This window comes from Patagioenas fasciata, chromosome 2, assembly GCF_037038585.1.
Source record: "Patagioenas fasciata isolate bPatFas1 chromosome 2, bPatFas1.hap1, whole genome shotgun sequence".
NCBI lineage: Eukaryota > Metazoa > Chordata > Aves > Columbiformes > Columbidae > Patagioenas > Patagioenas fasciata.
In genome coordinates, this window is record NC_092521.1 from 162,810,602 (window position 1) to 162,822,644 (window position 12,043).

General features: G+C 43.5%; 1 long non-coding RNA gene across 1 annotated transcript in view; it reads left to right on the forward strand.

Annotated features, from left to right (window-relative positions):
• The first annotated feature begins 8,329 nt into the window (after positions 1 to 8,329).
• LOC139827454 (uncharacterized) overlaps positions 8,330 to 12,043 on the forward strand; it is an 89,771-nt gene continuing 86,057 nt past the window's right edge. Inside the window, exon 1 of the long non-coding RNA XR_011737996.1 lies at positions 8,330 to 8,457. This is a non-coding gene — a long non-coding RNA (uncharacterized lncRNA). The remainder of the gene's footprint in view (positions 8,458 to 12,043) is intronic.

Consider the following 12,043-nt stretch of genomic DNA (forward strand, 5'->3'; position numbering starts at 1 on the left):
AAAAACCACCTCCTACGGCCTCTCCCCAGGCTGCTTAGCAGAAGCAGAGCCTTTTCTCATGTTACAGAGTTTCCAACAAGCTCCTTCCTATTTATTAACATCATCACGTTATCATTTATTATCATTGTGAAACTGGTGAAGGGTCTGGACCACAGGTCTGAAGGGGAGCAGCTGAGGGAACTGGAGCTGTTTTGCCTGGAGAAAAGGAGGTTCAGGGGAGACTTTATCGCTGTCTACAACTACCTGAAAGGAGGTTGGAGCATGGAGGGTGTTGGTCTCTTCTACCAAGAAAGAAGTGATAGGATGAGAGGAAATGGTTTCAAGTTGTGCCAGGGGAGGCTTAGATTGGATATTAGGAAAAATTTCTTCACAGAAAGGGCTGTCGGGCATTGGAACAGGCTGCCCAGGGCAGTGGTGGAGTCACCATCCCTGGAGGGGTTTAAAGGATGTGTAGATGAGGTTGTTAGGGACATGGTTTAATGCCAGTGTCAGGTTAACAGTTGGACTTGATGATCTTGAAGGTGTCTTCCAACCAAAATAATTCTATCATTCTATGATTCTGTGATTCTATTGCTTGGCCACTTTTGACTCACTGTTTCTGTCTAACTGAAAGGCAGCACAGCGGAAGACAGTGGGCAAGTTATTTACCCATCCTATGATGGGTAACAGACCTCTGGGGAAATGTGTGTCCTAGTGGTTAATGTCAGCTTGGACTATGCGTGATGGACAATTTTTTTTCCCCTCCTACAAGCTTTAACAATACCCCTGTCTGATGCGTGAAAACCTGACCCAACTTGAGCATTGTCCTGTAGATGGAGTTACCCTGTACTGCAGAGCAATATAAAATATAATTCTGTCCGAATATGGAGGTGTTAAATATGAAGGTTATTCTAATCAAATTGATAAAAATACTTGGATTGAACTGCCCTGGAAATCTCTGAAAGTGATTCTGCTCCAGAAGGGGTCTGGCATGGGACATTTGCAGACGGCACATGGCGTATTTTTCATTTCCGATCTGTGCCTGTAATAACCTTTATGGCTGAAAGAAAAGTTGACAACTTACAATAAAGGTGCTATAGCCAGAAAAAAAATATATTCTAATTTATGGTGATTTAAACACACTGTACCTGCACTGCCATTTGAAAACCATGATTGTAAAAGAACTATAACATGAAAAACGTGGGGAGGAATTTATTAAAGGCCAGGCCACTTTAGCAAAGCCAAGATCTGAGCTGCCTGAAATGTAATGTGGTGCTTATAAACTGAAGGCATAAGTTATTAACTTAACCTAAATGATTTCAGATTTGTGTTCAATGGACTTGGTAATTATACCAAGGAATTTAAGCTGACCTCATCAAGCCTGCTTTCTCTTTTAAAATGTATTTCTGTGTCAATTAAAATGCCTGAGTATAAAAAGCAAAGTTTTTATAGGCCCAGCCATACAAATTCATTATTGTGCTATTATATACTTGGCAGTCTACAAATATGCCAGTGATTAACTTAGTGTGCATTAGCTGCCAGTGTTGTAGCATTTCAGATAAGTGTGGCTATTGTCTACACTCAGCTGACTGAAATTGCCATGGATATAGACCTTGGATATCCTGGAGAAAGTAAGTCCTTTGCAGCTGATAGCGGCTGGCTGTGAGACGAAGCTTATACTGGATACAGAAGCATCACAGTCAATAGACAGATAACTGTTCCTGGAAAATGACTGCTGTAGAGGCAGGTTTTCTGCAGGGTGCTGGGCAGGGATGCCAAATTCCCAGTCTGGGATCAGTTCTCACCTCTGCCCATGCATGGTTGGATGGCTGTGGTCAGCAGCTTCCCAATCCATGTGTTTCCATCATCATATTATTCCCACTTTGTTTATATGTCTGCTTTACATTGTAAATTCTGTGTGGCAAGGACTGATTTATGAGTGGCTGTTACTGGGTTATTGTAAAATATTATCAGCTAAGCTGAAATTTCTCTAACGCTTGTTTCTGCTCCTCTGTCTCACCACTGTAATGGCAGTGGTGGTGGGGAGATGGAGGAGGTCACCACCAAACACAAAGACCCAGGGAAAGATAAGCCCTCCGTCTCCATCCCATCATTATTGTAGCAAATCAGGCCAAGAATGCCCAGGGGACACTTATGGGGGAAAATGCAGAACAGGGCACACCCTAGAGTTGCAGTTTGGCACCAAAGCTGTAGACATATCCTTTGCCTCTGTACCTTCAACACTGTTTAGTTAAAAAATAGGATAATATCTAACCCTTCTGGTAAATTTTTCAAAATATCTGATATAAAGCTCAATAATGTGATAATGTCAATAGGGGAGGAAACTATTTCCTCAGGGTAATGGGCTCTTTCTGTCAGATAATTGCTGGAGCAAAGCCTTCAGCTGTAATGGTAATAGACACCAGGGCAGGCCCAGGGGAGATGTGTTTGATGCTGTCACTGAGTATTTTTTCACTTGTGCTTTATGTGTGGCCATCTGAGATTTTGTTTTCTGGTGGTGCTGGGTAGCCACATTCCCTATGGGAGATGGTGGTGCCCAGTACTTACAAAAACCAAGCCTCTCAAGATGAATCCTGCTAACCTTGGCTATATCTGAAAGTGAGTGACAGCTGCCCAACAAGGTGTGAATCTGTAAAGCAGATGATATAGCACTTTTCATCTGCTGTTTTTAACCCTTGGGAAGAGTTCTGTGTTTCTGGGTTCCAGCTGGAGCAAGTTTCAAGAGGAACAGTCGGAGAGGAGAACCTTAGACTTAGTACATCAGGAGGCCAACCTGTTCTTGCATAATTTTTACCAATCCCAAAAGGACTCGCAAAATGCAGACACAGTAATCTGGGGAAGCATGAGATTGGGGTTCCCAAGCTTGGTGTCCTCATTTCCTCCATCAGTGGCAGCTCTACGCTCCATGTATCCCATTGAGATAAATGCATATACTGCAGTTGGGAAGCCAGTCCTAGAGGAGCCATCTGTGTGTGTATCTGGGCTTCTTGTCCACGTCTGGGCTTCAAGACATCATGTAGCTGAGACGAATCTTACCCCAGGTTTAGCCTTATGAAAAATTTGGGACCTAATCTAAACAGTTAATCAGATCCCTCTGCAGTCAAAAGTGAGGGCAGCTACGATGACAAGACCTCCAGCTTAGATGCTGGTTTTAGGATGCCCATCCTCTGCAGATGCACAGGCATGCACTGGAGAAACCTAGGCTGCTTGCTGACATTAGATACTCAATGTTTAGCTGCCTGAAGGTATGAGATTGATTCCACCCTGACTGGATTAGTTGATCAGCAATTTGGATCAGTTCTCAAAGGCCACCTAAATGTGAGCTAGTAGCATGGTGGTCTCCAGGAGTCTGACCTGTGACTGAGACCTGATCTGGGTAACTGATAACCCCTCCGGGCAAAAAAAGAAAAGTCCAGGACTAAGAAGCATCGATGAAATTCATGTTTAGGTATATGAAATGAACAGTTCTCTTATACTATAAACAAAATCAGGCAATGTAAAATGAGCTGTGTTGTATTTTTTTATTGTTTAAAAAATACCTGATGCACTTACCTGCCTATGAAGTCTGGCTATGATTAGACTAGACCAGGTTGGAAGGAACCCAGAGATTTCCATACCAAGCTGCCCATCTCTTTAGTAGATCTTGCTGTATATTTCAGGCAATGATGGAGCCAGCAGACACTGTTGTTATTACTTTATGTCACTGCAATGTACACCTATTTGAAGCTCACAGCTGTAGGCCATGGTGAATATTAAAGTCTCGTGGTTTTAGCCAGTCTGCAAACAGTTTCTTTCTGGACAGACTTACTGCTTGGAGTAAGCTGAAGACAAGGAGGAGCTGGAAGGGAGATATGTGCCTTATTATTTCTTTACAGCTAAAGAAATAAGATAGAGTTGTTTGTAGTGAAGGCAAAGCCTAAATGTAAATTTTCTGTTTTGCTTCATGCATGAGATGACTATGAACATCTCTGGGAATGGGATCAGTCCCACTTGGGAGGTAAACCACTTTGGGATCACAAGCACCTTTGTGGGTTTCCGCAGACAACGTCTTATACCTCAGGTGTGGCAAATTCCAAGGCATGAATGGAGGGTGGTGTATTAGAGGTCCTGATATATATTTTACTCCTGAGCAAATAAAATTCAATTATTGAAGTTTTTGAAATGAAGGAGGACAATTATGTATGCAGCGGAATACTTAACACAGCTAGACATGTCACAAAATGAGACTCAAACTGATGCATTATTATTTAATTAGCATTGCTCCATTTAAGCAAGCCCATTTGTACTTGTACATATCGCAAGCCCTTAATATAATCCATTCAGGCACAATAATGGCACAGGAACAAACAATTAAAAAACGTACCTTTTTGTAATTGGAATAGTAAAAAGTCTGCTTTGGGTCCAGTGAAGTCCTTCTTTCTCAGCAGGAGGATGTAGCAGTATCCACCAAACAAATGATGGTTGTCCTGTGGATTTGGAGTATTTGGGTACTTAGGGGATATTGAACCTGGTATTTCACCCATGAATCCCTCTGCTAGAGGTCTGGTTCTCAGAAGTGGACGCAATAGCATGTTCATAAACAGTGTGTTGTACTGTGTCTGCTGGGGCAAAAACAGACCCTCTCTTGAACATGTATATAGATTTATGCCTGAGGTAGATCTGACATTGTCCCTACTCAAGTGCTCTCAGATTGGGTACCATCTTCCCTTCAAGATGTTCCTGGCACCATCTCTGCTCCTCTCTGTGCCCAAATAACTCTCTGTTGGACACAGCAGGAGGAAAAGATGAGGAGGTGACATTCAGGTCATGGTCTTGAAATACCTGCGAGTCTACTGGAAGGAGTTCTTGACTGAAGGAATTTCAATTGTGTTACAACCAAAAAGGTGTCAATCTGTTCACATACCTTAACCCTGCATATAAGTGTTTATGTGAACCTGGACCTTCTTTTGGCTGTGTTTTGAAATGCTAGAATCCAATTTTACACCTAAAATAAACAAAAGTAGTCTAGACCTTGTCACTGTTGCTCTTACCCAGACATGATTTGTACAGTGATGCTCACCTGAGTCTGAAGACAGCCTACAGATGGCTTCAGGGAATAGGGAACATGAGTCATTCCTCAACCCGGTGGCAGTGCTGCAATGCAATGACATTTGTGTTGGTTTTGATATTAAGGACAATGTAACTTAGCAAATTGTTTACAAAAAGAGACTGCAGCTGACCCCATCTTTGGGCAGAGGAATGGTCAAGACGCCTTCCAGTCCTACCTTCTATGATTTTCCTGTGAAGATGACAGTCTGTGCTGGAATAGTCAACAGCAACAAGCAGATCCTGGGAGAGCGTCACCATTTATTTTTCCCTCTGGGACATCATGGACTTTTCTTTTTTTTTGCCACTATGGCCATTTGTTATCCTTACTTAACCTCCCTCATCTCTGTCTGCTGCGGGAATCAGTGAGCTAAACAAGATGGCAGAAGCCCTCATGTCATTTATATTTGATGTAATAGCTTGGGACGTGTGGATGTTTTTTTTCCCCCCAAACTAGAAACATGCTGTGAAAGTAGATGCCTGCTATCTCCCTGCCTGCTGAGCCGACGGAGTGAGCACAAGGGAATGTTTGCTAATCTAATGGGCTTCTGGCGTAGACCCAGCCCCAGTTCCAGCCATGCAAGACTGAATCTGTCCCCACTGCGGCTTCAGTTTCGAAAGGGCTGGATAAGAGAAGAGCGCTACTTTCCATGCATTTCATCCTCTTGGCAGGGAAGAGTCATGGAGGTAGTAGGTTATAGAAAGGGGGATAATTGTGCAGTGTGCTGCAAAGAGAGGGAGAAGCCCAGTTAACATGGTTGTTGATGATAAAACTGCTTAGAATATCTCCCTGTGCCTAAATCAGTGGCACTTACAAGGACTCAAATCAAAGTACTGCTGTGCCGTGACAGGTGAGTATTTGTTTTCCTAGCCCAAACCTAGGCTACGATGTGAACGATCTGGGCCAGAGACCTGGCCTGACAGACTTGTTTGTCATTAGAGAAGGTTGTGACAACATCCATTAATCTTTTTAAAATTATTCTATTACCCACGTATTTTTTTTTTAAGTAGGGGATTGTAGAATGAGCAATTTTGTTTCTATTTCTAATGATCAGCCTCTGTGAAGTCAAGCCCTTATTTATTTATATAGGGTTAATATTTGCGAAGCATACCAGTGAAGTGTCTGATAGCTTTCTGTCCAGTGATGCCATCCATTTCAGCTGGGTCTTTCAGAGGAGACTATCAGCTGAAGTGAGCACTGCTTGTTTTTTCCTTGGTAATAATTCGAGTGGCTCATGGAAAAGATCAAGATTTCTCCCCATTAAAATAAAATCACTCACCTGCATGTGAGAAAGCTGCCTGTACCACTCACTGCCACCAAACAATGCTTTTTCCTTCTCCTTTCCATGGAAGAAGACAGATGCACCTCAAATAGTTAGACCATCCTAATTGCCTCTCCTCTCCACTTTGGCCTGGGTACCAAGTGAGGAGCACACTTCGTAGTGATACACAAACATGACTGCCGTGGTATAACAGTGGCATGTTTGTTATATTATCAGTAAGCAGTAGTGTAATCTGTGTTTGCTGCTAGAATGACATTATGGTTATTGAGTCCCACAGCAGCTCCTGGCAGCTGCTCTGCATGTGGTGTTATTCATGGAGATCCTAGAGCTGGCCACAGTGAGCTCAGGATGCTCCTGTACGAGATGCACCTCTTTGCCCCTGAAAGCAGTAGAAACTTCTAGGCTCATGGACCACTATGGTCATGCACACACCCCTTGGTTGACAGACAGGGCCTTTGACCAGTGAGATGCCTTGATTGAGAGAAGTTTCTAGACCACTACCATAAATGACAACAGCTCAGATTCAATTAGGGTATAAATAGAGCCGCTGGAGAACCCTATTGGGTTTATCTTCTTTAGAGTAGTGGGTGTGCAGTTGAAGATTCTCCTCCTTAGACTGGACATCTGAGGAACATTCCTTGAGGACTGACACATCTTGCTGAACTAGTAAGTGACCTTCTGGGTACCCTTGAGAGTACTCACTTTGTTAGAGGGAAAAGATGCACATTTTTGATCATCATTCTAGAGTTGTAGAATCCGATGCCTTGAGTTTGAATTGGCTGTGTAGTAGCTGAACTCCTAACCACTGTCTGAGCCTGTGTTTTCTAATGTTGTTGGAGTGCTGAATAATTATGGATAAACCTGTTTCTAGTTGATTTCTTTGCTAAACAGTTCTGGTTAGAATAAAGTCTGTATGGAGCTTATTGTATGCCTAAATTGACTTCTGGGGTGCCTTTGTGACACCAATACAGCTCCCAACAGAGCAAAGTTTGCTTTGTAGAGAAAGCATCTCCACAAGTGTGCGGCAGATGGTTGAATGGATGTTGCATGACTCTGAGATACATTGGTTTTAAAATAAAGAGTATTAAATACAGCGTGATGGCAAGAATAGCACAATACATTCATGGAAAGCCTTCTGGACAGCTATCAGAGAGAAGGAGCCATTGAGGGATCTTTCACTTTAAATATTAGGTATGTTGTTGTTGAAGACAGTTGACTTTGAATGGGTTTTGTGCAGAAATGTTTTGAGGAAGACCTAGACGTCCACAGATGGGGTACTTCGGAATTTGCAGTATCATGGCTTGATCTGTTGACAAGAGGTGAGAGAGATCATTGAGGTACTCAGCTTTTCTGAGGCAAGGGCAGCAATTTCACCTGAGCCCCTAAGAAAATCTGGCAGGCTGGAGGTCCTGGACAGGTCCTCCTACAAATGGTGAGACTCCATTGAGCTGAAATGTTCTCAAAGCATGTTTGCTTTTCATAAATGATTGCTTTCTGTGGTTTTTTATTGTTGTTTGGTGTTAAAAAATTCCTGTGGCTCACCAATGTTTTGGCTTTGCTGTCATCGAATGCTAAGGAGTTAGCTGAGAAACCAGAGCTCCAGGCACCTCTGAAAGTAGTTTTCTGAGCGACTGTTGTCTCAGTAGAGCTGAAGAGCTGTTTCCAGGCTGCAAAGAGATGGCACCAGGGCCCCATATTGTCCAGGCAAGACAGTCTGGTGTGAGCTGGGCCTCAGGGTGCCCTTGCAATGAGCTGGTGGCCACAGGAGAGGGAGACAGGACCACTGTGGGACTTCATTTAATCACGCTTTACAGATCCCATCAGGGTGTTATCTGAGCACCTTTGCCCTACAGAACAAAGGTTGTGCTTCTGAAGTTCACAAACTGTCTCAGAGCCAATAGAACTTTCTGTTGTCAACACACCCCCGAGGGGATCATCTAAGACTGCCTATCAACGTGAAACAGCCACATGATGCAATGAATGAAACAGCGTGGCTGGAGACCATCCTGCTGGTTGTCATCCAAACCATGTGGACTGGAGTCAACTGCTCCATTGACATCTCCTCAGAGAGCCATTGTTCACACAGCAGGTAGGTTTTGCCTAGAACCAGCATCCCAGTTAGGGATCAAGAAGGAACCTGAACCATTAAAGAGGTGCAAAATACAACTGGGTGTCTTGGCGTGTGGTGGGTCAGAACCCATGTAGTGCTATGGTCTCTGAAAACCTACTGAAATGGGGAAATTTTGGAGGATGTTGGAGCTCTGGGAGAGTAGTTTCATTCTGTGGTTCTTCCATACACCTGTGGTGATCACATTGAGCAGCTGATTTGGCTCAACAATCACGCTTTTAAGGGAGGTTCCCTTGCATTTGGATGCTACATGCATGGGTGATTCATCCTATCATGTCCAGTAGGACTGATGCAGGCTCCAGGGAGCAACTTCAGTGATTGCTGAGGCAATTATTTTGGGTTTGCTGTCTCCATGGACAACAGTCAAGAAAGGAATTGTTGTCCCACAGAGATCACACAGATCTAGCCTCTGCACCTCTTCCCTCTCTCTTTAAAATTGAGATGATACTGCTTTTTTCTTTTTAGATGGTTTGCTTTCTGAGGGAAGAGACATTTCTCACTCTTTATGTTTACTACTTTGTACAAAATGTGAATGCTGATCTGCTGTGCCTCTTATTATATGTATATGAATGACCCAGTACAAATGGTCTCAAACTATTCAATAACAGATGCAGCAGACATGCTTTTCAATACTGCCTTTGCCATACTGAAGCCGACAGCTTAATACATCAAATAAAAATTAAAAGGGGAGCAGAATGGACCTTCAAGCAGTGTGAGGTGCACAGCAATATTGCTGGGGTTGGCAGTGCTGAGCTTTCATGATATTTGGACTTCACCAGCTCTCTGCCTTATAGTCTGAAAGCTCCTCAGAGGCCACCACAACCCAATAGAGCTGCCTTTTCATCGGTGGCCAAGGTGGCAGGTGCTGTTTGATTATTATTCATTCCTTTTTTTATTACCTTTGACATGTTAAAATATTGTTTAGTGATTTACTCCCCCTTGTATTTAAATGTAGTGATTAGAATATCTTTTTATATTAGACTACAGTTTTACTTTGAAAATGAAAAGTGCCATGTATTAAATTATAGTGCAATAACTCATGTTATTCACAGTATGCATAACCTGTACTTGAGAAGCAGCACGTTGGACACTCTTCACATGTGTATCTGGATCCTTTTGTTGCTCTGACAATTACATTTCTGTAGAGAATTAACTGAAAGCATCAAGGCTATGTGGTCCACCTGTGTCCTCACAGCCGATACCAGCAGAGACTTTATTTTGCCTCCTGAAGAAAGAAGAAACCCAGCATCCCAGCAAAACCGTATCTACCCATTTTTAGGAGAAGGTCACAGACTAGGCAGGCTGAAAAGGCCATTCAGCAAAAATAAACAGAGGGAAATATGACCATCTGTGCTCATCTCAGATGAGCAAATGGTATTTGGCATAGTCATAGTCACAGCTGAGTACCATTACCTTCTGTCCCCTCCAGAGAGGGAGTGTGAACGTCACCATTTAAGCACCAGGAGGTTTTGAAGTTGAACTGGCACTGTGAGCTGTGAAACCTTGTCGTGTGAACCACAGCCTTCACTGCACAACTCCGAGTATTTGTAACTTTTCTAACCGTCATGTGTATGTAAAGCAGACAATATGAACCATCTCTGTTATAATTCTGTCACCTGCTGTGGCTCACAATCACCCTGAATTTGCCTCAGAGGGCTCACAGTGTGGCTCACACTCTCAGAATAGTTGGGTTTGAAAGAAACCTCTGGAGATCATCTAGCCCAACTCACCTGCAGGGTCACCAGAGCAGATCACACAGGAAGGTGTCCAGGTGGGTTTGAATGTCTCCAGAGAAGGAGACTCCACAGACTCTCTGGGCAGCCTGGGCCAGGCTCTGGCACCTCAAAGGAAAGAAGTTTCTCCTCGTATTCAGATGGAACCTCCTGTGTTTCAGTCTGTGCCTGTTGCCCCTCATCCTGTCATTGGGCACCACTGAAAAGAGTCTGCTCCATCCTCTTGACACCCACCCTTGAGATATTTATAAACATAAGTAAGTTCACCTCTCAGCCTTCTGTCAGTCACCCCAGAAAGCCATGAAGTTTGACATTGATTGATATCTGTCTTCTGCCTGACTGCAGTTAAGCTCAAATTATTGTGCAATCTTGGCTTGCAAGGCCAGATGTACTCTGCATTTAACTGATGGACTCCAAGCACCTTCAGGCAGAAGGCAAGGGCATTTTCAGTAGTCCATGGGCCCAAGCTATGGTGGTGGTAGCATTTGTTTCAGCTCTTGTGTAATGCCTGAGTGCAAAGTTTGTGGTGTGAAAAGCTAGTCCAAGGCTGAGAGCTAGTCCAAGTTCAGCACAGCTACCTTGTCAACTTATTCGCGATTTTCTTAAATACCCAGTTTCTGGAATTGTGGTTTAATCTGTCTCTCAACTTTCATTAAAAGTAGAGATAAGCACGTGACTACAAAAGAACTGTCAGGATGAGTCTTGATCATTCACAACCACAAGAAAACAAAATGTGAAGTCAGATAAACCTGTCTGACTTTGAGGTGGCCTTGATCTCTACTTAAGCCCACTTGCCTCATGAAAGCCCTCAGGGTGCAGTTACAGGTGTCTCTTTCAGGACTGCTCACCCTTGGCTCCATCAGTTTCTTTCCCCATGGCAAATCCAGCTGTTGTGGCATTACCTAGTCACCTCATCATATGACTGCACTCTTTCCCAGATTTGTGAAATGAAGTATTTAAAAGAAATTAAAATCTCCCCAAAATGCCATGATGCCAGCTGGTCTGAGGCATATGTAGCTGATGTCAGGAGAACTACTCCCCTACTTCAGCTGCTGATGTGCACACCTGACTGTAGCTTTTACAGCATCATCAGTGACCACCATGGACATGGTTCAGTTTCCTAAATATGATATCTAGGCAACTTTTCATGCCACTTGATATGCCCTTGGGTAGCTGAGATGTCCTCATGAGTTGGGCAGATGTGACCCATTGGAGACCTGTGCAGAGAGCAGTGGCAGCTGGGTCCACACAGGGTAAGCTAAGACAGCCCAGATGACCACAAATAGACACTTAAATAGCACCTGATGTGTCCACACTGCTTTCATTGTATAGAAAAAGGCTGTGGCTTTTGAAGCACACAGGCAGTTACATCAGTATGAGGTGGCTGGGTGTAACTTGAGCACACAATTACATTTCCATAGCCAGTGCGTGCAGTTTGGTGTTCACTCTGCCCATCTGCTGACCACAAGGAGGTGGAGATCCTAACCTGAATAGGAGAATATGGACAAATAACCCACATCTGGCATAACGTCTTCTTGGACTAGATAACATCTGAATACCTTTGAATCTGAATTTGGCTGTGGTTTGGTTTGTTTTGTTTTGGGGTGGGGAGGGCTAGTGTTTGTTTTTTTAATTAGGGTTACATTTGTGTTCTCTGGCCACAGTGCCTTTAATGGACAGCCTAGAACTTGTTCTATTGAGTGGTTGAGCCATGACCCATCCATGCTGGCATCAAGCACGGGACAGTTTTATAATTATTCAACTCCATCTGCACTAAGGCATATGCCAGTGAAATGTAACTGATTCTAAATGAA